We start from the raw sequence: 26,407 nt of genomic DNA on the forward strand, positions 1-26,407 counted from the left end.
TATGAAAATCTTTTACTTTTATCTAGTCTGTTTCACTTTTTCTATTTCATATTCAGTGATCACATTTCATTAGTTTATGTTTTCTAATTTTCCTTGTCTTTTTAATGTTGTCCTTTCTCAATCCTTTATGAAGCATTGTAGAAAAGCTTTAGTATATATATATATATATATATATATATATATATATATGTATAGATAATGTGTGTATATTATATATATATATATTAGAAAACAAGAATTTTTGCTAGATGAAAAAATTATGATATTTCAATTCTACTTGTTTGCCTTGGGATGAATAGAATGCTAGATTTCTAATTTATATTCACTAAAAATTTTGATATACTTTCATATATTTTCACATCTAGTATTATAGCTAAAACTCTTGAAATATATTACCTTAGTGTTTAAAAAAATTGAAAAATACTTGAAACTTTTAATTTAATTCTGAAAATATAAAGAAATACTGTGTAGTAAAACAACAGGAAATTAACAAGTGATGTAGTATTAATGAAGTACAGATTTTGTTCATTTTTTACAAAATTTTATTTTAGTGTCCATTATTTGTTTTCATACCCTATTCAAGACTCCACATTGCATTTAATTGCATTAAACAGCTTCAGTTGCATTGACAAATTCCTGAAAATTCTCATTTTATTTTATTCTATTTCAAATATATTCAGTTTTCCTTGCTATGGCTTTTTTGATACACCCATCATTTAAAAGTGGACATTTAATTTCCAAAATCATCTGATTTTGCTTATAGTATATTTCATACTAATTTCTCACTGTGATGCTAGTTTCTCATTTAAATATTTTCTTCTCTCTAATCACCCTCTGTTTTTTTCAGTCTAAATTTATGAGGCTTTTGATGGCTAAGTCGAAGATCTCTCTTGGTAAATGTCACATTGCACTTGAAAATATGTAGGTTATTTGCAAATATTTTTTAATATTGATTTCTAACATAATATCACAGTTATAAGAAAATAGACTCTGTATAATTTCAATACCTTCAGACCTTTCCCATTCATATCTTTTTTTGTGTGCCTAGTTAGAAGCGTTCTTGTAGCATTATTTGCAAAGCTAGTCTGGTGGTGCTGAATTCTCTTAGCTTTTGCTTCTCTGTACAGTTTTTGATTTCTCCATCAAATCCGAGTGAGATCCTTGATAGGTAGAGTACTCTTGTTCGTAAGTTCTTCCCTTTCATCACTTTAAATATATCAAGTCATTCCCTTCTGGTCTGCAAGATACCTGCCTGGAAATCAGCTGATAACCTTGTGGACATTTTCTTGTATGCTATTTGTTGCTTTTCCTTTGTTGTTTTTAATGTTTTTCTTCTTCTTTAATTTTTATTAATTTGATTAACGTATATCTTGGCATGTTTGTTTGTGTGTGTGTGTGTTCATCTTTCTGGAACTTGAGGGACTATTTCCTTCCCAATGTCAGGGAAGTTTTCCACTATAATCTCTTCAAATAATTTCACAAGTCCCTTTTTTCCCCTTCTTTTTCTGGGACTCTTATAACTCAACTGTTTTTGTGTTTAATGTTGTCCATAGATCTCTGCGACTGTCTTAATTTCTTTTCATTCTTTTCTGTTTTTTCTGTTCCTTTTCAAGATTTTCATCATTCCATTTTCCTGGTGACTTATCCATTCTTCTGCCTTGGTTGTTCCGCTATTGGGTTCTTCTAGTGAATTTTTCATTTCAGTTATTTTCTTCATATATGTTTGTTTTTAATTCTTCTAAGGTTTTGTTAAACTTTTCATGTATTTTCTCGACCTGTGCCTTTGTTCTTTTCTGAGATCTTGGGCCATCTTTACTCTCGTTATTTTGAATTATTTTTCAATTAGGTTTCCTATCTCTACTTCACTTAGCTGTTCTTCTGGCTTTTCATCTTTCCCTTCATCTGGGACATATTCCTCTGTCATCTCATTTTTTTCTAGCTTTCTGTGATTATTTCTTTTTGTGTCTGTGTTCTGTCCCCTGATAAAAGAGGCTGTCTAACAGATTTGTTCAGACTTACTGGTGGTGGGGACTGGTTTATGTCTCTCTGTTGCACAGGGCTGTGTCAGTGGGTATGTTTTCAGGCAGCTATGTGATCAGAAAAACTATAAGCAGCATATCTGATGATGGTTATGGCTGACTTCCTTCTCTGTTGTTTATTTTGCATGTGGTGTCCCATCACTGGAGCTAATAAGCTGTTGGTAGGGCTAGGTCTCAGTGAGAAAATATTGGCCTCCTGGAGGGTTCATGCCAGTGAGTATTCATCAGAACTCTCATTACCAGTATTCTTGATCCCAAAGTGAGACAAAGCTCCCCCCTTGATTCCAGCAGAATATCCTCCATTACTAGCAGGTTGGTCTGCCCCAGTTTCTTACATGGTCACTGCTTTTTCCCCTTGTCCTTGTGTGCACAAGACCCTGTGCATACCTTTCAAGAATGGCTTTTCTGTTTCCCTCAGTCTTGTGGAATTTCTGTGATCAAACCCTGCTGGTCTTCAAAGTCAGATTCTTTGATGTCTCCTCTTCCTATTGCCAGATGCCCAGGCTGGGAAGACTGACGTGGGGCTCAGAACTTTCACTCTTTTAGGAGAACTTCTAAGGTATAATTATTTTCTTATTTGGGATCAACTATCTGGAGAGCATGGGATTTGATTTTAGCACGGTTGTGCCACAGAGTGCCAAAGAATTGATGCTTTCAAATGATGTTTCAATTGATGTTGTGCTGGAGGAAACTTTTGAGGGTCGCTTGGAAAGCAGAGAAGACAAATCAGTCAATCATGAAGGATATCAACTTTGAATACTCTTTGAAAAGACTGATGCTAAAGTTAAAGCTCCAATACTTTGGCCACCTGATGTGAACAGCTGACTCATTGGAAAATAACCCGATGCTGGAAAATATTGAAGGCAAAAGAAGATGGTGACAGAGGATGAGATGGTTGGATGGCATCACCAACTCAATGGACATGAGTTTGAGTAAACTCCAGGAGTTGGTGATGGGCATGGAAGCCTGGTGTGCTGCAGTCTATGGGGTTGCAAAGAGTCAGACATGATTGATTCACTGAACTGAGCTGATTAATTAGTCATCACTATGACAGCAATTTTGGAAAACTCAGCAGTGGCCACAGGACTGGAAAAGGTCAGTTTTCATTCCAGTTCCTAAGAAAGGCAATCCCAAAGAATGCTCAAACTACCACACAATTGTACTCATCTCACACGATAGTAAAGTAGTGCTCAGAATTCTCCAAGACAGGCTTCAGCAATATGTGAACCGTGAACTTCCAGATGTTCAAGCTGGTTTTAGAAAAGGCAGAGGAACCAGAGATCAAAGTGCCAACATCCACTGGATCATCGAAAAAGCAATAGAGTTCCAGAAAAAATATCTATTTCTGCTTTATTGACTATGCCAAAGCCTTCAACTGTGTGGATCACAATAAACTGTGGAAAATTCTGAAAGAGATGGGAATATCAGATCACCTGACCTGCCTCTTGAGAAACCTGTATGCAGGTCAGGAAGCAACAGTTAGAACTGGACATGGAACAACAGACTGGTTCCAAATAGGAAAAGGAGTACGTCAAGGCTGTATATTGTCACCCTGCTTATTTAACTTGTATGTAGAGTACATCATGAGGAACGCTGGGCTGGAAGAAGCACAAACTGGAATCAAGATTGCTGGGAGAAATATCAATAACCTCAGATAAGCAGATGACACCACCCTTATGGCAGAAAGTGAAGAGGAACTAAAAAACCTCTTGATGAAAGTGAAAGAAGAGAGTGAAAAAGTTGGTTTAAAGCTTAACATTCAGAAAACTGAGATCATGGTATCTGGTCCCATCACTTCATGGGAAATAGGTGGGGAGACAGTGGAAACAGTGTCAGCCTTTAATTTTTTGGGCCCCCAAATTACTGCAGATGGTGATTGTAGCCATGGAATAAAAGACGCTTACTCCTTGGAAGGAAAGTTATGACCAACCTAGATAGAATATTAAAAAGCAGAGACATTACTTTGTCAACAAAGATCTGTCTGATCAAGGCTATCATTTTTCCAGTGGCCATGTATGGATGTGAGAGTTGGATTGTGAAGAAAGATGAGCACTGAAAAATTGATGCTTTTGAACTATGGTATTGGAGAAGACTCTTGAGAGTCCCTTGGACTGCAAGGAGATCCAATCAGTCCATCCTAAAGGAAATCAGTCCTGGGTATTCATTGGAAGGACTGATGCTGAAACTCCAGTACTTTGGCCACCTTATGTGAAGAGTTGACTCTTTAGAAAAGACACTGATGCTGGGAAGGATTGAGGGCAGGAGGAGAAGGGGACGACAGAGGATGAGATAGCTGGATGGCATAACTGACTCGATGGACATGGGTTTGAGGAAACTCCGAGAGTAGGTGATGGACAGGGAGGCCTGGTGTGCTGTGATTCACGGGCTCGCAAAGAGTTGGACATGACTGAGCGACTGAACTGAACTGAACTGAATGATACACATATGTGTTAATGCATGAAATGTTTATTTCTGGCATAGTGATAGAATTTGGGCTCTCTTTAATATGTTAGGTTCCTATTTTTCTGGGAACAATTTCTGAGTCAACATTTCATTTGGTCAGAAATTACTCCTGAACTATTGTTTGTGGCTTGCCTTTCTGAAACTGCTGGAGAGAAGCCAGCACCAGCTGTATGTGGAAGAAGAAAAAAGAAGAAACTGTGTAGCTTTTTGAACTAATGATCAGAATTGGGGAACAGGTCTACCTACTTTTTTTTTTTTTTTTTTTTTTTTAGATCTACCTACTTTGACTAGTAAGCAGAATAAATTAATTCTTTTACAATTATCGTTCTTTCTCCTGGTTACTTGAAAAAGTAGTTTAAAGATATTGATATTTTGTATTCAAATATTTTCTTTTACCACCTAAATCTAATTAACACATTTATATTTATTAATTTTTATTAAATTAGTTTCATTTTATTATTTGACATCTCTCTGGGTGTAGTATGATTTTAGATCCCTACATTTCTCATTATCTTAAGCTAATTCTTTATTTTAAAGTTGAACCAGCACTATGTTTCACCCCTTATATTCTTGGGAATCACACTCTTGAAAGTCTTATGAAATGAAATGAAAGTGCATTGTTGTTACACTTATCTACTTCTTTGCTCTATCATATCAACTGTGTTCTATAATTTACTACTTTAATTTTCTCACCCAGTTATTGTAATGAAACATACTAAAGTTTCTATCATTCCATTTGTATTACCTCCATTCTTTTCCCCCCTCCCTGTACCCTTTATATCTATATCTCTACTTGTCTTACTCAGTTTTAATATAGACCATTTTTGATAGGAAAAAAAATGTCATATTGATGGTGCAGCATATGTAGTAAGCTCTGCTTTCGACCTCTGTCAAGTTTTAAAGTTGCAACAATAATTTAACTGTCTTAATCTAACGACTAGCTTCAGTATCCATGCCTAGTTTTATAGGTTACAGAGAGAAGAACTAATAGAAATGATTTGCCATGAAGGTCTTTTAGTAATGAAAAAGGGAATATTAATTATTTCATGCTTTGAAGTTCTAAATTATTGCCTTTTTCAAGTAAATAGTCAAGGTAAGCATAAGGCATGCACACTTGCTCTTGGTAGATCATATACCATTATTTCAAAAATGTTTGCAAAAAACCAGAACTATCTATTGCTGTTTTATATTATCTACTGTGAAAAGTGCTTCATGTGGTTTGGCCTCTCTCTCTTTCTTATATTATCTCTCCTTTTCCTTTTATTTATACTTTCTTCCCTCCCTCCTTTTCTTATTTTGTCTCCCACCCTCCCTTTCTTCATTTTTTGCTTCTTTCTTTTGAAATTAAAAAAAATCTGTTAGGAAAATTTTAGTTTATTTTTCTGCATTTAATTGTGGTGCAATTTATTCCTTACCACCATATTTAAGTTCTTCTACAGCATTTCATAAATTCCTGTTTACATGTGTCATACTTATGTTTACATTAACCTGTAATATAAAGAAGAGATTAATGGTTTCTGAATAACAACTGAAAGTTAAGGAGACTCTCAAATGCAATCACTTGTCCAAGATTATTGGTTTTATGGAGTAGCTTTTGAGTAATAATTCAAGCTTAAACAGTCAAACAATAAATACATGTTGAATCACTACCATGTGACTAGAAGGCAATATAGTAGTGAGAACACAAAACTATAAAAGGAAATTATAGGTTTAGTCTTACTTTGATTACTACATGATCTTAGGTAAGTAAATTTAGTGGCTTGATATCTACTCTATGAATCTGTGAATTAATATAAAACTGTGCACATGTTGGACTTATATGAAAAAAGTAGTAAAATGTGATGTGAATGTGCCTTCTGAATTATAATATATGAGAAATAATTTCTATGATGTATTCAAATTTTAAGAGAAACATTAGAATTAAAGGATAGTCACAATACAATTTAGAATAATTTCAAAGTGTCAGGTGACCTGTCCACAAGTTGTCTTACTCAGTTTGTGCTGATATAACAGAATACCATAGACTGGATGGCTTAAATGACAAAAATGTACTTATCACAGTTCTGGAGGCTGAAAATCCAAGATCAGAGTGTCAGCATAGTCAAGTTCTTGGTGAAAGCTCTTTTCCTGGTTACATACAGCCATCTTATTGCCATATTCTCACATGTTAGAAAGCAGAGAGGAAGCTATCACATGTTTTGTTTTATAAAAGCATTAATCCTTTTATGAAGGCTCCACACTTATGTCTTAATTATCTCTAAAAGTCCCCATCTCCGAATACTATCCCATTAGGGATTAGAGTTTCAGCATATGGATTTTTGGGGGAGCACATACATTCAATCTGTAGCAGAACTGATACATTTTGGGTTAAGCATGTGGGAAGACAAATGTGGAGAATGTTGTTTATTAGCTAGAAAACTCTGTTGTCATAAGAAAAGTAATTATGAATATAATGAAGAGCCTAGAAATAAACTTTTATACGTATCAACAATTTTTGATGAGGATACTAAGATCATTCAATGGACAAAGGACAGTCTCTTCAACAAATGGTGATATAAAAACTGTATATACAGAGGCAAAAGAATGAAGTTGGGTCTTACCTTATAACATATACAAAAATTATGTCAAAACAAATTAAAGACCTAAATTTAATTGTTAAAACTGTAAAACTCTTAGGAAAAATGTAGGGGAAAATCTTCATGACATTGGATTTGGCAATGCTTTCTTTGACATGACTCCAAAGCAAAGGCAGAGAAATAAAAGCAGATAAATTGAATTGAATAAAAAAAATTGCATCAAAGTAAACAATAAACAGTGAAAAGTCAACCTATGAAGTGGGAGAAAATATTTGCAAATTATATATGTGGTAGGGGGATATTATCCAGAATAAACATAGAACTCTTATTTCTTTATAGAATATATGTATATTTCAAATGGCTAGCAATCATATAAAAAGAAGTTCAATACTACTAATCATGAAGGAAATGCAAATCAAATGCACATGATACCCTTCACATTCATTAGGATGGTTGCTATTTAAAAAGAAATACATAGAATATAACAAGCGTTGGCAAGGATGTGGATAAATTCGAATCCTTGTGCCTTGTTGGTGGGAATGTAAAATGATGCATCCATTATGGAAAACAATATGATGGTTCCTCAAAAAATTAAAGCAGGGAATTAATATGTGACCCAGCAATTCCAAATCTGAGTGTATATAAAAAGAATTGAAAGTGAGGTCTTGAAGAAATGTTTGCATACTCATGTTCATGGCAGCCTTATTCACAATTCAAAAGATGGAAGCAACACAGTATCCATTGTTCATCATCCACTGATGAGCAAAACATAGCATATTCATACAACAGAATACCATTTAGGTTTAAAAATAAAGGAAGCTAGCGCACATGTTGCAATATGAATGAAACTTGAAGATATCATGCTAAATGAAAAAAGTCAGTCACAAAAGATAAACAATGCTTGACTCTACTTTTAGGAGATATCTAGAGTAGTCAAATTCATAGAAACAGAAAATATAATTGTGGTTGTTAGGGTCTGGGAAGAGTGAGAAATTGGGGGTTTTATGTTGTATGTACTATGTATGTATTTCTATATTTAAGGTAGCTTATATAATGCAATAATTTAATGATCTGTATATCTGGCCTTTTAGAACTATAGATGAGGCCAACCACCACTTTGTTCCTAAGAACAAATCTGTGTTAAGAAAATGATTCTGAAGGGTGAAATTGAACAAACTCTCTCAGCAAAAGTTGTCAGGTGTGCATTGCTAGCTATCTCTTGTTTTACTTGGCATTAAGAAGACGATTAATTTTATTCCACTTCAACTATTTAATTGTTAGTTTGATTTTCATTCCAGATTCTGAGCTTGTCACAGATCATACTTATTAATTCACTTCCATGTAATTCAGGGATGCTTTTAAGGAATCAGAAATATGTTTTGGCAAATTTATTCTTGAATATCTTTGTAACATTAATATATTTATTTTGATAAATAATGTTATTGTTTTACATTTTCTTATCAATTCATAAATAAGGGATGAAAAATAACAGTGAATAATATAGTTTTAATAAATACAAACTGCATTAATAATTGTGCAAGCAGTTTTTATGAGTATAACAATTCATTTAATCTTTTAATTTTAGAGAGATACCTATTCTTCATCACATGATGGTTCTGAAAGAATGGATAAACGATGCCAGTCATTCACTAGTAAGTTTGCAATAATATAACTATAGATGTTGTCCCTCCTAATGTTTTCATTGTGGTGATATTTGACGTATTTTCCATCACATACAATGTGATGAGTGTTCAGGTGCATGTTTCCAGTTTCCAGTAGTTACAATAATTGATCATTTTGTTAACAATGTAGCACTCAGAAATACTCTATCAAATTAACTGATGAAAGTCTCACTTGTCTAGTTTTTCCTCATAATTTAAGGTTTCAAAGTATTTAATATAAAAATTAGAAGTCAATTTTCAATGTTGCCTCTGGCCACTTGTGTGAATTTATATATGCACATATCAATATTCTAAGTCAGTAGGAAATAGTAGGTTTGCTTGTTTTTAGAAATTCTAAAAATACTTGACAGAACTTAATAATGTCTGTATAATGAAACCATTAACCACACTATACTTCCCCTAAAATAATTTGACTAAAATAAATTCTCTAACCTCCTATAGCCTTAGTTGATAAACCAACAGTGATCCTGCCATTAATGCTTTTTATTTGGGGTTCTTTTGTGGGTTTGACCTTTGGGTCAGGAAGATCCCCTGGAGAGGGGAACGGCTACCCACTCCACGATTCTTGCCTGGAGAATCTCATAACTATCGAGGCTCATCATTTGAACTTTTATGCTAAATTTATTCTATTTATTTTCCTATTCATGTCAACCCATTCTAATCTGATTGACAACCATGCACATGTTCAACTAATTTAAGTTCATTTATTGAGTAAGCTCAAATAGTTAATTTAATTGAGTGCAGGATCATAGCCTTTGTCACATGTGGACCTGTTAGTTCCACTCTCATTCCCTGTTGAAAACTACATCCTAAACCATGGTCAGTTGCCCTACCTTTCAGTGACTCCAGAATAAATGATAACATGTGCTTGCATTTAGTTGGTAAGTTTTCAATCTTATAAAAATAAATATTGTTGTAAGTCATTGGTTACAAAAGGAATTGGATAAGAATTGTGAATAAATAAGTGTAAAACCAATGTTTTTGAGCATGCCTCATTATGATGCTTTTGTGTAAAGGGGCAGATGACACTTAAATGTTTTATGAACATGGAAATTCTTTTCCTATAATATTTGGATCCTAACAGCAAATGTGCTGACAAGAAACATTATTTTACATAATTTAAAAGTTATATTTGTAGTCAATAGTCTTCTTTGAATGTGTTTACTGTTCAAAGACTATACAGTTAATAAAGTTGTTTTTTTTTTTTTATCTGAAATAGTGAACCTAGCATTATTATGCAGGATTTGGGAAAGTATTTGAACTTCTTTTCTCTCCCTTGTGACATTAGTCAGTTATTCAAAAGTTCAGAGAGGGTGGCATTTCTTTTCTTTGATAGAAGTCTGACACAAAATGCATTTGTGTTTGCTGAAATGTTGATGGTTTGTGTACCATTCTAGAAGCCTTTTTTTTCTGCCCCCCTCCTTGATCCCTTGATTGTATTTATACCTAGATTTTTTTTCCCCAAATTGGGAAAATATGACAAAACACATAAGTCAATGGATACTTTTGTTCAATCAGTCAGATGGTTGTTTTGGCCTTTTTGGTTGCTTCTACTTTAAAAGATATTTCTTGCCATCTGGCCAATTAAACAGCTGTTACCTTCATATTAGAAATCTCAGACACATAGATGAATTTGAAAATAAATTGTTCACTATTATTTTTCTCTTCAACCAATAAATTAAATAATAGAGAGCAAAAGTCAATTGGTTAACCATAACCTTGTTCTTCTCATCTGCTATATGAGAAGAAACAGAACGCTTCACTTTGGTTTTTTTTTTTTTTTTTTTTTTCATTTCTTCCTCTTGCTTTTTTATTTAAAGTGAATTCTTTCCTGATGATTACGTTAAAATTGGAAAGGGCCTCCATTAGTCCTAAAATATGGAGCAAAATGCTCTAATGCTTTTCAGGAGTTATTTCTTTCATCAACATTTGAAAGACAACTTTTGAAATTTTATGTACAGAATGACAAGATTTCCACTTGAAATTCTGGGTTGTAAGTAATTTATAGTCACTGGAGAAATAAATGGGGATGTAATGGGTGGCAGATGAAAGGAGTAGCCTTCATTTCTTTTATATCCTTTAAAAAGGGAAGGTTTATAATTTCCTTCAGGCAACTAGGATCTCCTCTCAAAATAGCTTATTATCTACATCACATTATGTTGTCAAAGAAAGAATCAGTGAGTGTCCATAGTATGGTGGATGAAGGTTTTCTAATATGCAGTCTTCATTGCCAGAATTTCCAGGAATAGCAGCAATTAGCAATTCCTAAAGAAGAATGTATTTCAGGTTTTACAAATAGCACTGACATTAAAAATCCTGGATAACTTTTTTTTTTTTTTTGCCCCTGGATTGCTATTGACTGGCTATTTATATAGCTTCTTTGAAAATTTATTTGAAATTTCATGTATGTTAAATGCGACCATGATTTTAAAATTCAAACTTCATTCTAAGCATATCCTCATTATCTCTATTAGTATCTTTCTAGAGGAGGGGACGGAGAAGGCAATGGCACCCCACTCCAGTACTCTTGCCTGGAAAATCCCATGGATGGAGGAGCCTGGTAGGCTGCAGTCCATGGGGTCGCGAAGAGTCAGACATGACTGAGCGACTTCACTTTCACTTTTCACTTTTATGCGTTGGAGAAGGAAATGGCAACCCACTCCAGTGTTCTTGCCTGGAGAATCCCAGGGATGGGGTCGCACAGAGTCGGACACAACTGAGGTGACTTGGCAGCAGAGGAGGCGAATAGGAGTAGGCACAGGTTTTATAGGTGCACCTCTGAATGGCAGTGCTATTCTTTTATTGATATACAAGAATGATATGGGCTTTTCATTGAATTCAGAATTAAAATATTTTCCTAAGCTTATTCCCTATTCTTTATCTCCCTGACCCAATTTATGAATACATGGGGTAAACGAGAGGACACTAGATTTTTGTATAACTAAATGTAACTCAACAGTGTAACTAAATGTAACTCAAAGTTTTTCCTCTTTTATTTTCCTTTAGTTACAGTCTTAGTGTAAGTAATTCTGATAAACTTTGTTACTCTTCATTTTTCTCCACTTTTCAGCAGGTGATTATACAGTGCCTTCTGGTGTGAAATACAGTCGTTCTAAGTCAGAAGGTTATATAACTTCCTGGAAAGCTAGCAGTGTGGAGTGGGTAAATGAAGATGAACCAGACCACGATGAAAGATTCTGAAGCTGGTGACTTGTTGATTTCTCATGGAACTCCTAATTACTGGCTTGACAAATTATTAATTCAATAAGTATTTACCCAGTCTAGCATATATGAGTAATTTGCTATGCATTGAATGGATCATGGTAATAAAGTTATAATAATCTATAAGACTGACTTGTAAATGAGCTAAATATAATAATCAGTAAGTTTCATTTTGCATATGTCATTTATTATTTTAAAATTAAATTCTGAATATGATTTTTACACAAAATAGATATCAAAAATAGGGACATCTTGACTAATAGCCAACATAAGCATTTTACTGTACTCATCATTCACTGAGACACTTTTGGACTTGTAAATTCACTTTTTAATCTTCACAATTGAAACATTTAAGATCAAATAGTGGTAGCTCAGAAAAGATAATCAAAATAACAAAAGTGTATAAAATAAAGTCCAAGAGAAAATACTGAAAGACTTTAGCACACTCTGAAAGAAAGATCATTACATTTGTGAGAAGAATATTACAGCAAGATATTATTTTCATTAATTCATGACAGCTTCTCTGGTGGCTCAGATGGCAAAGAGTCTGCCTGCATTGCAAGAGACCAAGGCTTGATCCCTGGGTCAGAGAAATCCTCTGGAGAAGGAAATGGCAAGCTATTCCAGTGTTCTTGTCTGGAAAATCCCATGGACAGAGGAGCCAGGTGGGAGCCTCTTTGGGATTGCAGAGTCGGACAAGACTTAGCAACTAAAGCACCATATTACATTTTAAACATACTGCATTTATGCCACTAAATATGATGGGAATGATTACTTTTAATGGATTATGTCTTAGTAATTTAAATAGATTTCACTTATTTAAGTGTAATGCTTCATTGTGTTCAATGGAAAAGAGGTCATGTATTAACTCATTGCTCTAACAAAATGCTCTATGAGTTGTTTTTACTTGAATAAACCTAAATCCTACAGTGATATTTATTAAAGTCAATTTCTGTGTAGGTATCACATCGTGCATGTTTATGTGAACACTTTGAAATGTAGAGTATGCATTAGTGTTTCTTGTGTGCTTAGTCTCTCAGTCATGTCTGACTCTTTGTAACCCCATGGACTGCAGCCCAACAGGCTCCACTGTTCATGGGATTCTCCAGGCAAGAATACTGGAGTGGATTGCCGTTCTCTTCTCCAGGGGAGCTTCCCGACCCAGGGATCAAACCTGGGTCTCCTGCATTGCAGGTGGATTGTTTACCATCTGAGCTACCAAGGAAGCCCATATATTAGTGCTAGTTGATTCTCTGTCATGCCATTGTAATTCTTGAACGTAAATACTTTTACTGATACTTAACACTGTGTGATTCTTTTCATTTCTTCTTTAGTTGATATCTGAACCTCTTGTTTAGAGGAGAAAATTACCTTTATTTTGACAAAACTTGAATGGCATGATCAAGATAAAGTTTTATCAAATTCTCACAGAAGTAATTATTTCTCACAGATATAATTCAAAAGTAAAGATGCTGTGTAAAGCTTGAGAGTTTGGATAAAATGGGCAGGATTAACTTTATGTCAAATATTCTTGGTTATAGAATACTGATCACTGAGAAACTCTTATGTATCTATAGAATATTTCTATCTAGGTACTTACTCTATCTTTTAGAATGTAAGACATCCATTTTTTCATTGAGATGAATTTTTTTTTTCATCTCATATGCTAATAGTTACACTTTCAAATGTTCTTATTTCTTAGAGGATGTGTTGAAGAAAATATCTGACTGATTGAATAGAAAGAGATTGATAACAGCCAAGTGAAAATATCACCCACTATCATGAAAGTTTACATACCATTTACAAGGCAATCACAGAAAGTAATTACAAAATCAAAAACTTGCCCTTATCTTGGAGTGCATCTTGTCTCACACTCTAGCTGTCAAGAGTGTTTTCTGAGTTCCCATGTATGGCTTCTGTATGATACGGGGACATATAGAAAATGTTAATGTCTCCAGTCCTCAAAAGACTTCTAAGGCCAAGAAGAAAAATATTCATTTGATGGTAAAATACTTTAAAGTTACATTTTTAGGTGATCTGAATAGACAGACTAAGTCTGAGATTTAAAAAAAAAAAAAAAAAAAAAAAAACTTATGGAACATATAACACACACATGCACATATATATGTGTGTGTGTATACATACACACAGCACTAACTGCTTAGGCTTTTCTGAATGATTAATAAACTGTTCTGTAGGGTGATGTCTATTAGGAGAAATGGATATATGCAAATAATTCCAATCTGGTGTGAAATATAAATGATATAAAAGTGATATGGGCAAAGCTCCAAGAATCTGAGAAATTACTGATGTATATTTGGAAGAAAAATTGTGTCAGGAATAATGACTTACTGTAATGAAAAGGATATAATGTGGCAGATAGTAGGTCATTTGATATTTTTTATATCAGCTGCCAACTCAAATCATTTTTGTGGTATTTAGCATATATAGTTTCCACATGAGTGGGTAATATTGACTTAAATAAAAATTATTGCATAATAAATGTTCTTTGTGGAAATCATCAGTGTTTTATTTCCTCATATTCTATTAGAGAGGCAGACAAACAATACAAATAACAATGAACTAGAAGTCAAGAGAAATATATCATAGTTAAAGCCTTATTTCATTTTTTTTATCCCAGGAGTGATAGTGCACTTTATTAACAAAATAGTACTACATAGGCAAAATCATACTTCAGTATCAACACATACACATGTGTGCTCCCACGTGTAGCACTAGGGCATATTTCAGACAAAACAGTAGGCACCAAGTTCACAAACTAGACACTAGACATAGTTGACAATCCTTTGATATTTTTTTCTTCAGGTTAGTGTAAGCCCTTATTTAACAGTTGTAACAAGAGCCTTGCTATCTGACATTGGCTAAATCACATTTGCTTATTGAGCCATAATTTCTGCCTCTTTATCTTCCAAGAATTTGAAGAAAACATCAGATAATAAATAAAAATACATTGCAAAGTCTAAAACAAAGTACACATTTTTATCTAATATAAAATTTATGTTATACTTTAGAATTTATAAGAAACTTTGCAGTGTTTAAAATGAGTTAAATCTCAGTAAAATGAACTCTAAGGAACTGCTTAAATTATTTCATTTTTTTAATCAAAATTTTATTGAATATGAGTTACCATGAGGTAGGAGAAGGGAATGGTAACCCATTCCAGTATTCTTGCCAGGAGAATTCCATGGACAGAGAAGAGCCTTGTGGGCTGCAGCGCATGGGACCGAAAAGAGTCAGCTGCTACTGAGCAACTTTCACTCACTCACTCACTACCATGAAGTGAAAGTCACTCAGTCATGTCCGACTCTTTGGGACCTCACGGACTATGAGTGAGTGAGTGAGTGAAGTTGCTCAGTCATGTCCGACTCTTTGCGACCCCATGGACTGTAGCCTACCAGGCTCTTCCCTCCATGGGATTCTCCAGACAACAATACTGAAGTGGGTTGCTATTTCCTTCTCCAGGGGATCTTCCTGACTCAGGGACTGAAGCCAGGTCTCCTGCATTGCAGGGAGATGATTTAACCTCTGAGCCACCAGAGAAACAGAGTCCATGAAATTCTCCAGGCCAGAATACTGGAGTGGGTAGACTTACCCTGCTACAAGGGATCTTCCCAACCCAGGGATCTAACCCAGGTCTTCTGAAGTGCAGGTGGATTCTTTACCAACTGAGCCACAAGGGAAGCCCAAGAATACTAGAGTGGATAACCTATCTCTTCTCTAGTGGATCTTCCTGATCTAGGAATCAAACCAAGGTCTCCTGAAATGCAGGTGAATTCTTTACCATCTGAGTTAACTGGGTCATTAATCAAGGCTTTATAATTTTTCCTTGGTATTATTTTGCCAAAATTTCAGGTTCTGAATATATTATTGTATCAATCAAATTTCTCTACTGATTTTTATTTCAAAATATATCATGGTATATCATAAAACTGCTAGCTGTAAGGAGAGACAAGATGGTGGAGGAGTAGGTGGATGTGGAGCACATCTCCCTCCATGAGTGCATCAGAAACACACCTTCAGATGCATAAGATCTCACAGAACACCAGCTGAGAGTGGGCAAGAGTCCTTGACCATTGGAAGGGAATATAGAGACTAACACAAAACTTGGTAAGAAGATGCAAGGAAGGGAAAAAGAGGAGAGTGAGCAGGACTGGAACAGTACCTGAGGAGTGGGGAAACTGAAGCAGGTGTCAGATCCCCATACTGAGGCAACTGCTTGGACAGAGGGGAAGCATTTGAGTCTGTAGGAGTGTGCAACAGCTGATCTGTGACAGTCTGAATAGAATGAGAACTACACAGACAATACTTGTCACAGCCCTACATACCCCGAACTGGGACATACATCCCATGGAATGTGCTGAGGCTGGGAGCTGACACATAGGAAATGGGGAGCAACCCCAAGATGAGGTATGCTGTTGACTGCAGGGAGACTGGCCGATGGGATGTGAGCGAGAAGATCACAGTGGGGAAGGCCTTTGAGGAAAACCAGGCAGTCATAGAGTCAAGGCAGTACGGCTGAGTCATGTGCAGGGGATGGAACCATCACTGTAGCCTCTCTCTCCCCCCAACTGCCAGTGCAGGAAACTGATCAATAAAGACCCCAGAGAGGGTGGCCCTTTAAACAATAGAGAAGGACCCCAGCCACAGGGAGATCTTAGAAGGCCTGCTGCGCCAAGCAACAGAGAAGGGCTAGCAAGGGAGGCCCTTTGAATGCCAGCTGCCAGAGGCTAGAAAAAGACTCTAATAGTAGCAAAATTCCTGTGCCTGAGGCTGCTGTCATCCCTGCACACTTGGTAATGTCAGGGTCCTCACAATCCAAGCAGCTACACTACCTGCATGTTTGATCCTCACTGGGGCTGAGAGTCAGAAGCTGCGAAAAACACTAATAGCACCTTATTTCCTTCTCCAAGACCCCTGTGATCCAAGTAGTTGCATCACCACCCCATATGGCCCTCATGGGGACAGACTCAAGTCCTCCAGGGCCAGCCTCAGGAGCAAACTCCTATAGATGACTCACATGCAGTGGTGATGATAAAACCACAATTGAACTGTATGGGCAGTGTGGCCAAAAAAGATGATCAAAAAGCTTCCCACTAGCTGTACAAGTTGCAGATTAAATCCACATGATCAACTAGGTGGACCCTGTGTCTAAGAAACATATAGAAGGACAATGAGAGCTCCCACAAAAGAAAACACACTAGCTCTGGTAGCTGTGAACATTGGAGGTAAGAACACCTAGGAGTAGGGCCAGATTAGACCCTGAGCTGTCCCCACAGCAAGTCCAGAGAACAGCTTAGTAGTGGAAGGCATTCTAGGAAGGCAGAGGTGGACTGTGACTCACAGGGAGGGAAACGATGCTGATAGCTGAGATCCCAGAAAGACATTTATTATTCTTATATTTTGATTTCTTCGGTAGTTGACTCTGAGTTTAATTTCATTTTTTTTCTTTTGCTGTGGTTGTTGATTTTATTTTTACTATTAACTCTATTTAAACTTTTGAAAACTTCTTTTTTAAATTACACTTTTTATTTCCTTTATATACTTCTAACTCTACATTGGATTTTGCACTCTTGTAGGATTTGTTTAATTTTTTGGCTTTTTTGTTTGTTTTTCTCATTGTTCTTTTATTGCTGTAGTTTTATATATATATATATATATATATATATATACAAATAAATCATTTTTTTTTACACTTTTAGTTAACTTTGCTTATCGACCTCTTATTTCCTTCCATTTCTTTCTTTATTTCACTGTTTGTTAGTTTGGTTTTCTTTGCTTTATTCACCAAATGGCACTCTGCTTCAGTTTTGTTTTCCAGTTTGAGCTTTATTTTATTTTTTTTAAATTATTTATTTTAATTGGAGGCTAATTACTTTAAAATATTGTGGTGTTGTTGCCGTACATTGACACTAATCACAGTTGTACATGTTTTGCACATCTCAAAACCCCTCCCTCTTCCCTATCCATCCCATCCCTCTGGGTTGTCCCAGTGCACCAGCTTTGAGTGCCCTGTTTCATACATTAAACTTGGACTGATCATCTATTTCACATATGGTAATATACCTGTTTCAACGCTATTCTCTCACATCATCCCACCCTCACCTTCACCCACAGAGTCCAAAAGTCTGTTCTCTATATTTGTGTCTCTTTTACTGACTTGCATATAGGGTCGTCCTTACCATTTTTCTAAATTCCATATATATGCACTAACATACTGTATTGATGTTTCTCTTTCCGACTTACTTCACTCTGTAAAATAGGCTCCAGTTTCATCCACCTCATTAAAACTGATTCAAATGCATTCTTTCTAGTAGTTGAGTAATATTCCATTGTGTATGTGTACCACAGCTTTCTTATCCATTCCTCTGCTGATGGACATCTAGATTGCTTCCATGTCCTGGCTATTATAAACAGTGCTGTGATGAACATTAGGGTACACTTGTCTCTTTCAATTCTGGTTTCCTCAGTGTGTAAGCCCAGCAGTGGGATTGCTGGGTTGTATGGCAGTTCTATTTTGTTTTTTAAGGAATCACCACAGTCTTCTCTATAGTGGTTGCACTAGTTTGCATGCCCACAAATAGTGTAAGACGGTTCCCTTTTCTCCACACTCTCTCCAGCATTTATTGTTTGTAAACGTTTTGATAGCAGCCATTCTGACCAGGGTGAGATGGTACCACATTATGGTTTTGATTTGCATTTCTCTGAAAATGAGTGGTATTGAGCATTTTTTCATGTGTTTGTTACGCATCTGTTTGTCTTTTTTGAGAAATGTCGGTTTAGCTCTTTGGTCCAATTTTTTTTTTTTTTAGTTGGGTTGCTAATTTTTCTGGAAATGAGTTGCATGAGCTGCTTGTATATTTTTGAGATTAATTCTTTGTCATTTGCTTCATTTGCTATTATTTTCTCCAATTCTGAAGGCTGTCTTTTCACCTTGCCTGTAGTTTCCTTCATTGTGCTAAAGTATTTAAGTTTAATTAGTTCCTACTTGTCCTTTTCATAAAAACAGACTATAATACAAAAGTAGGAAGTCAAGAAACACCTGGAGTAGCAGGCAAATTTGGCCATGGAGTATAGAATGAAGCAGGACAGAGGCTAACAGAGTTCTGACAAGAGAACACACTGGTCATAGCAAACACCCTCTTCCAACTACACAAGACAAGACTCTACACATGAACATCACCAGATGATCAATACCAAGATCAGATTGATTATATTCTTTGCAGCCAAAGGAGAAGAAGCTCTATACAGTCAGAAAATACAAGACTGGGACCTGCCTGTGGCTCAGATAATGAACTCCTTATTGCCAAATTCAGACTTAAATTGAAGAAAGTAGGGAGAACCACTAGACCATTAGGGTATGACCTAAATCAAATCCCTAATGATTGTACATTGGAAGTGAGAAATAGATTTAAGGGACTAGATCTGATAGACAGAGTGCCTGATGAACTATGGACAGAGGTTTATAACCTTGTACAGGAAACAGGAATCAAAATCATCCCCAATAAAAAGAAATGCAAAAAAGCAAAATGGCTGTGTAAGGAAGTCTTACAAATAGCTGTGAAAAGAAGAGAGGCCAAAAGCAAAGGAGAAAATGAAAGATATACCCATTTGAATGCAGAGTTCCAAAGAATAGCAAGGAGAGATAAGAAAGCCTTCCTCAGTAATCAGTGCAAAGCATTAGAGGAAAACAATAGAATGGGAAAGATGAGAGATTTCTTCAAGAAAATTAGAGATACCAAGGGAACATTTCAGGCAAAGATGGGCTCAATAAAGGACAGAAATGGTACAGACGTAACAGAAGCAGAAGATATTAAGAAGAAGTGGCAAGAATACACAGAAGAACTGTACAAAAAAGATCTTCACGACCCAGATAATCATGATGATGTGATCACTTACCTAGAGTCAGACATCCTGGAATGTGAAGTCAAGTGGGCCGTAGGAAGCATCACTGCGAACAAAGCTAGTGGAGGTGATGGAATTCCAGTTGAGCTATTTCAAATTCTAAAAGATGATGCTTTTCACCTTACTTATAGTTTCCTTTGTTGTGCAAAAGCTTTTAATTTTCATTAGGTCCCATTTGTTTATTTTTGCTTTTATTTCCAATATTCTGGGAGGTGGGTCATAGAAGATCTTGCTGTGATTTATGTCGGAGAGTGTTTTGCCTATGTTCTCCTCTAGGAGTTTTATAGTTTCTGGTCTTACATTTAGATCTTTAATCCATTTTGAGTTTATTTTTGTGTATGGTGTTAGGAAGTGTTCTAGTTTCATTCTTTTACAAGTGGTTGACCAGTTTTCCCAGCACCACTTGTTAAAGAGATTGTCTTTTTTCCATTGTATATCCTTGCCTCCTTTGTCAAAGATAAGCTGTCCATAGGTTCGTGGATTTATCTCTGGGCTTTCTATTTTGTTCCATTGATCTATATTTCTGTCTTTGTGCCAGTACCATACTGTCTTGATGACTGTGGCTTTGTAGTAGAGTCTGAAGTCAGGCAGGTTGATTCCTCCAGTTCCATTCTTCTTTCTCAAGATTACTTTGGCTATTCGAGGTTTTTTGTATTTCCATACAAATTGTGAAATTATTTGTTCTAGTTCTGTGAAAAATACCGTTGGTAGCTTGATAGGGATTGCATTGAATCTATAGATTGCTTTGGGTAGAATAGCCATTTTGACAATATTGATTCTTCCAATCCATGAACACGGTATGTTTCTCCAACTGTTTGTGTCCTCTTTGATTTCTTTCATCAGTGTTTTATAGTTTTCTATGTATAGGTCTTTTGTTTCTTTAGGTAGATATATTCCTAAGTATTTTATTCTTTTTGTTGCAATGGTGAATGGTATTGTTTCCTTAATTTCTCTTTCTGTTTTTTCATTGTTAGTGTATAGGAATGCAAGGGATTTCTGTGTGTTAATTTTATATCCTGCAACTTTACTATATTCATTAATTAGCTCTAGTAATTTTCTGGTAGAGTCTTTAGGGTTTTCTATGTAGAGGATCATGTCATCTGCAAACAGCGAGAGTTTCACTTCTTCTTTTCCTATCTGGATTCTTTTTATGTCTTTTTCTGCTCTGATTGCTGTGGCCAAAACTTCCAACACTATGTTGAACATGAAAAGATGCTCAACATCACTCATCATCAGAGAAATGCAAATCAAAACCACAATGAGGTACCATTACACGCCAGTCAGGATGGCTGCTATACAAAAGTCTACAAGCAATAAATGCTGGAGAGGGTGTGGAGAAAAGGGAACCCTCTTACACTGTTGGTGGGAATGCAAACTAGTACAGCCACTATGGAAAACAGTGTGGAGATTTCTTAAAAAACTGGAAATAGAACTGCCATATGACCCAGCAATACCACTTCTGGGCATACACACTGAGGAATCCAGATCTGAAAGAGACACGTGCACCCCAATGTTCATCGCAGCACTGTTTATAATAGCCAGGACATGGAAGCAACCTAGATGCCCATCAGCAGATGAATGGATAAGGAAGCTGTGGTACATATACACCATGGAATATTACTCAGCCGTTAAAAAGAATTCATTTGAATCAGTTCTAATGAGATGGATGAAACTGGAGCCCATTATACAGAGTGAAGTAAGTCAGAAAGATAAAGAACATTACAGTATACTAACACATATATATGGAATTTAGATAGATGGTGGCGATAACCCTATATGCAAAACAGAAAAAGAGACACAGAAATACAGAACAGACTTTTGAACTCTGGGGGAGAACGTGAGGGTGGGATGTTTTGAAAGAACAGCATGTATATTATCTATGGTGAAACGGACCACCAGCCCAGGTGGGATACATGAGTCAGGTGCTCGGGCCTGGTGCACTGGGAGGACCCTGAGGAGTCGGGTGGGGAGGGAGGTGGGAGGGGGGATCGGGATGGGGAATACATGTAACTATATGGCTGATTCATGTCAATGTATGACAAAACCCACTGAAATGTTGTAAAGTGATTGGCCTCCAACTAATAAAATAATATTAAAAAAAAATAAAATAAAAGATGATGCTGTGAAAGTGCTACACTCAGTATAAGAGCAGATATGGAAAACTCAGCAGTGGCCACAGGACTGGAAAAGCTCAGTTTTCATTCCAATCCCAAAGAAAGAATGCTCAAACTACCACACAGTTGCACTCATCTCACACGCTAGTAAAGTAACACTCAAATTCCCCAAGCCAGACTTCAGCAATACGTTAACTGTGAGCTTCCAGATATTCAAGCTGGTTTTAGAAAAGGAAGAGGAGCCAGAGATCAAATCGACAACATCCACTAGATCATCGAAAAAGCAAGAGAGATCCAGAAAACCATCTATTTCTGCTTTATTGACTATACCAAAGCCTTTGACTGTGTGGATAACAATAAACTGCGGAAAATTCTGAAACAGATGGGAATACCAAACCACCTGACCTGCCTCTTGAGAAACCTGTATGCAGGTTAGGAAGCAACAGTTAGAACTGGACATGGAACAACACACTGGTTCCAAATAGGAAAAGGAGTACGTCAAGGCTGTATATTGTCACCCTGCTTATTTAACTTATATGCGGTGTACACCATGAGAAACGCTGAGCTGGAGGAAGTACAAGCTGGAATCAAGATTGCTGGGAGAAATATCAATAACCTCAGATATGCAGATGACACCACCCTTATGGATGAAAGTGAAGAAGAACTAAAGAGCCTCTTGATGAAAGTGAAAGAAGAGAGTGAAAAAGTTGGCTTAAAGCTCAACATTCAGAGAACTAAGATCATGGCATCTGGTCCCATCACCTCGTGGGAAATAGATGGGGAAACAGTGGAAACAATGACTGACTTTATTTTTCTGGGCTCCAAAATCACTGCAGATGGTGACTGTAGTCGTGAAATTGAAAGACACTTACTCCTTGGAAGGACAGTTATGACCAACCTCCACAGCTTATTAAAAAGCAGAAACATTATTTTGTCAACAAAGGGCTGAATAGTCAAGGCTATGGTTTTTCCAGTGGTCATGTATGGATGTGAGAGTTGGACTATAAAGAAAGCTGAGCACTGAAGAATTGATGCTTTTGAACTGTGGTGTTGGAGAACACTCTTGAGAGTCCCTTGGACTGCAAAGTGATCCAACCAGTCCATCCTAAAGGAAATCAGTCCTGGGTGTTCATTGGAAGGACTGATGCTGAAGCTGAAACACCAATATTTTGGCCACCTGATGCAAAGAGCTGACTCACTGAAAAATACTCTTATGTTGGGAAAGTTTGAGGGCAGCAGAAGGGGACGACAGAGGATGAGATAGTTGGATGGCATCACTGACTCAATGGACATGGGTTTGGGTGGACTCTGGGAGTTGGTGATGTACAGGGAGGCCTGGTGTACTGTAGTTCATGGGGTCGCAAAGAGTCAGACACGGTTGAGCGACTGAAATGAAATGAACTGTTTTTTATTTATGTCTTTATTTCCAATAGTCTGGGAGGAGGTTCTTGGAGGATCTTGCTGTGATTTATGTCAGAGAGTGTTTCGCCTAAGTTTTCCTACGAGAGTTTTGTAGTTTATGGATTTGCATTTAGATCTTTAATCCATATTGAGATTTTTTTGTGTATGATGGTAGAAAGTGTTCTAGTTTCATTCTTCTACAAGTGGGTGACCAGTTTTCCCAGCACCACTTGTTAAAGTGATTGTCTTTTCTCCATTGCATATTCTTGCCTCCTTTGTCAAAAATAAGGTGCCCATAGGTGCGTGGATTTATCTCTGGGTTTTTTTATTTTGTTTCATTGATCTATATTTCTGTCTTTGTTCCAGTACTATACTGTCTTGATGACTAGCTTTGTAATATGGTCTGAAGTCAGGTAGGTTGGTTGCTCCAGTTCTATTCTTCTTTCTCAAGATTTTTTTTTAGCTATTTGAGGGTTTTTTTTTTTTTTTTTTGTATTTCCAACCAAACTGTGAAATTATTTGTTCTAGTTCTGTTAAAAATACCATTGGTAGCTTGGTAGGAATTGCATTGAATCTATAGATTGCTTTGGGTAGTATATTCATTTTCACTATATTGATTCTTCTGATCCACGAACATGATCTATTTCTCCATTTATTTATGTCATCTTTGATTTCTTTCATCAGTGTTTTATAGTTTTCTGTATATAGATCTTGTGTGTCTTTAGGTAGATTTATTCCTAAGTAATTTATTCTTTTTCTCAGTGGTGAATGGAATTTTTTCCTTACTTTCTCTTTCTGTTTTCTCATTGTTAGTGTATAGGAACACAAGGTATTTCTGTGTGTTAATTGCATATCCTGTAACTGTTATTATATTCATTGATTAGCTGTAGTAATTTTCTCGTGGTGTCTTTTCTATGCATAGGATTCTTTCATCTGTAAATAGTGAGAGTTATACTTCTTTTCTGACCTGTATTTCTTTTCTTTCTTTTTCTTCTCTGATCACTCTGCCTAAAACTTCTGTTGAATAGGAGTGGTGAGAGTAGGCACACTTTTCTTCTTCCTGACCTTAGGGGAAATGTTTTCATTTTGTTTTGTTATTGAGGATAATATTTGCTGTCGGTTTATAATATATGGCTTTTATTATGTTGAGGTATTTTCCTTCTATGCCTACTTTCCTGAGGGTTTTGGTCATAATTGGGTGGTGAATTTTGTCAAAGGCTTTCTCTGAATCTATTGAGATAATCATACGGGTTCTATCTTTCAGTTTTTTAATGTGGTGTATCACATTGACTGATTTGTGAATATTGAATTATCCTTGCACCCCAGGGATAAAGCCCATTTGGCCACGGTGTGTGATATTTTTAATATGTCATCAGTTTCTATTTGCTAGAATTTTGGTGAGGATTTTTGCATCTATGTTCATTAATGATATGGGAGTGTGCTTTTCTTTTTTTTGTGGCATCTTTGTCTGGATTTGGTATTAGGGTGATGGTGGCCTCATATAATGAGTTTAGGAGTTTACCTTCCTCTGCAATATTCTGGAAGAGTTTGAGTAGTGTAGGTGTTAGCTCTTCCCTAAATTTTTGGTAGAATTCAGCTGTGAAGCCATCTGGTCCTGGGCTTTTGTTTGCTGGAAGATTTTTGATTACAGTTTCTATTTCCATGCTTGTGATGGGTCTGTTATGATTTTCTGTTTCTTCATGGCTCAATTTTGGAAGGTTATACTTTTCTAAGAATTCATCCATTTCTTCAAAGTTGTCCATTTTATTGTCATATAGTTGTTGATAGTAGTCTTTTATGGTCCTTTATATTTCTGTGTTATCTGTTGTGATTTTTCCATTTTCATTTCTAATTTTGTTGATTTGATTCTTCTCCCTTTTTTCTGGGAGATGATTTGTCTATTTTATTTATCTTCTCAGAGAACCAGATTTTAATATTATTGATTTTTGCTATAGTCTCTTGTGTTTCTTTTTCATTTATTTCTGCCCTAACTTTTATGATTTCTTTCCTTTTACTAATCCTGTGGTTCTTCCTTTCTTCTTTCTCTCGTTGCTTTAGGTGTGCTGCTGCTACTGCTGCTAAGTCACTTCAGTTGTGTCCAATTCTGTGTGACCCCATGAACAGCAGCCCACCAGGCTCCTCCATCCTTGGGGCTCTCCGGGAAAGAATACTGGAGTGGGTTGGCTTTACGTGTAAAGTTAGGTTATTTATTTGATTTTCCTCTTGTTTCTTGAGGTGAACTTGTATTGCTATGAACCTTTCCCTTAGCACTGCTTTTAGTGAATCCCATAGGTTTTGGGTTGTTGTGTTTTCATTTTCATTCGTTTCTATGCATACTTTGATTTCCTTTTTGATTTCTTCTTTGTTATGTTGGTTATTCAGAAGTGTGTTGTTTAGCCTCCATGTGTTTGTATTTTTAATATATTGTTTCCTGTAGTTGATATGTAATCTTACTTGATTGTGGTCAGAAAAGATGCTTGAAATAATTTCTTATTTTTTTTTTCTTTTTGAATTTTCCAAGGCTAGATTTATGACCTAGGATGTGATCTATCCTGGAGTATGTTATGTGTGCATAGGAGAAAAAGGTGAAATTCATTGCTTTGGGGTGAAATGTCCTATAGATACAACTAGGTCTAACTGGTCCATAGGATCATTTAAAGATTGTGCTTCCTTGTTAATTTTGTTTGGTTGATCTATCCGTAGGTGTGAGTGGGGTATTAAAGTCTCCCACTATTATTGTGTTACTGTTAATTTCCCCTTTCATACTTGTTAGCATTTGCCTTACATATTGAGGTGCTCCTTTGTTGGGTGCATATACATTTATAATTGCTATATCTTCTTCTTCGATTGATCCTTTGATCATTATGTAACGTACTTCTTAGTCTCTTTTCACAGTCTTTATTTCAAAATTTCTTTATTTTTTCTCTGATGTGAGTATTGCTATTCTTGCTTTCTTTTGGTCTCCATCTGCATGAAATATCTTTTTC

The 26,407-nt window shown here is 36.0% G+C and overlaps 1 pseudogene; it reads right to left on the reverse strand.

Moving 5' to 3' along the window:
* Positions 1 to 5,985: 5,985 nt before the first annotated feature.
* Positions 5,986 to 26,407, reverse strand: part of LOC136154536 (ubiquitin carboxyl-terminal hydrolase 44-like) — a 35,492-nt pseudogene continuing 15,070 nt past the window's right edge.

The sequence above is a fragment of the Muntiacus reevesi genome, chromosome X, assembly GCF_963930625.1.
Source record: "Muntiacus reevesi chromosome X, mMunRee1.1, whole genome shotgun sequence".
In the NCBI taxonomy this organism is placed as follows: Eukaryota; Metazoa; Chordata; class Mammalia; order Artiodactyla; family Cervidae; genus Muntiacus; species Muntiacus reevesi.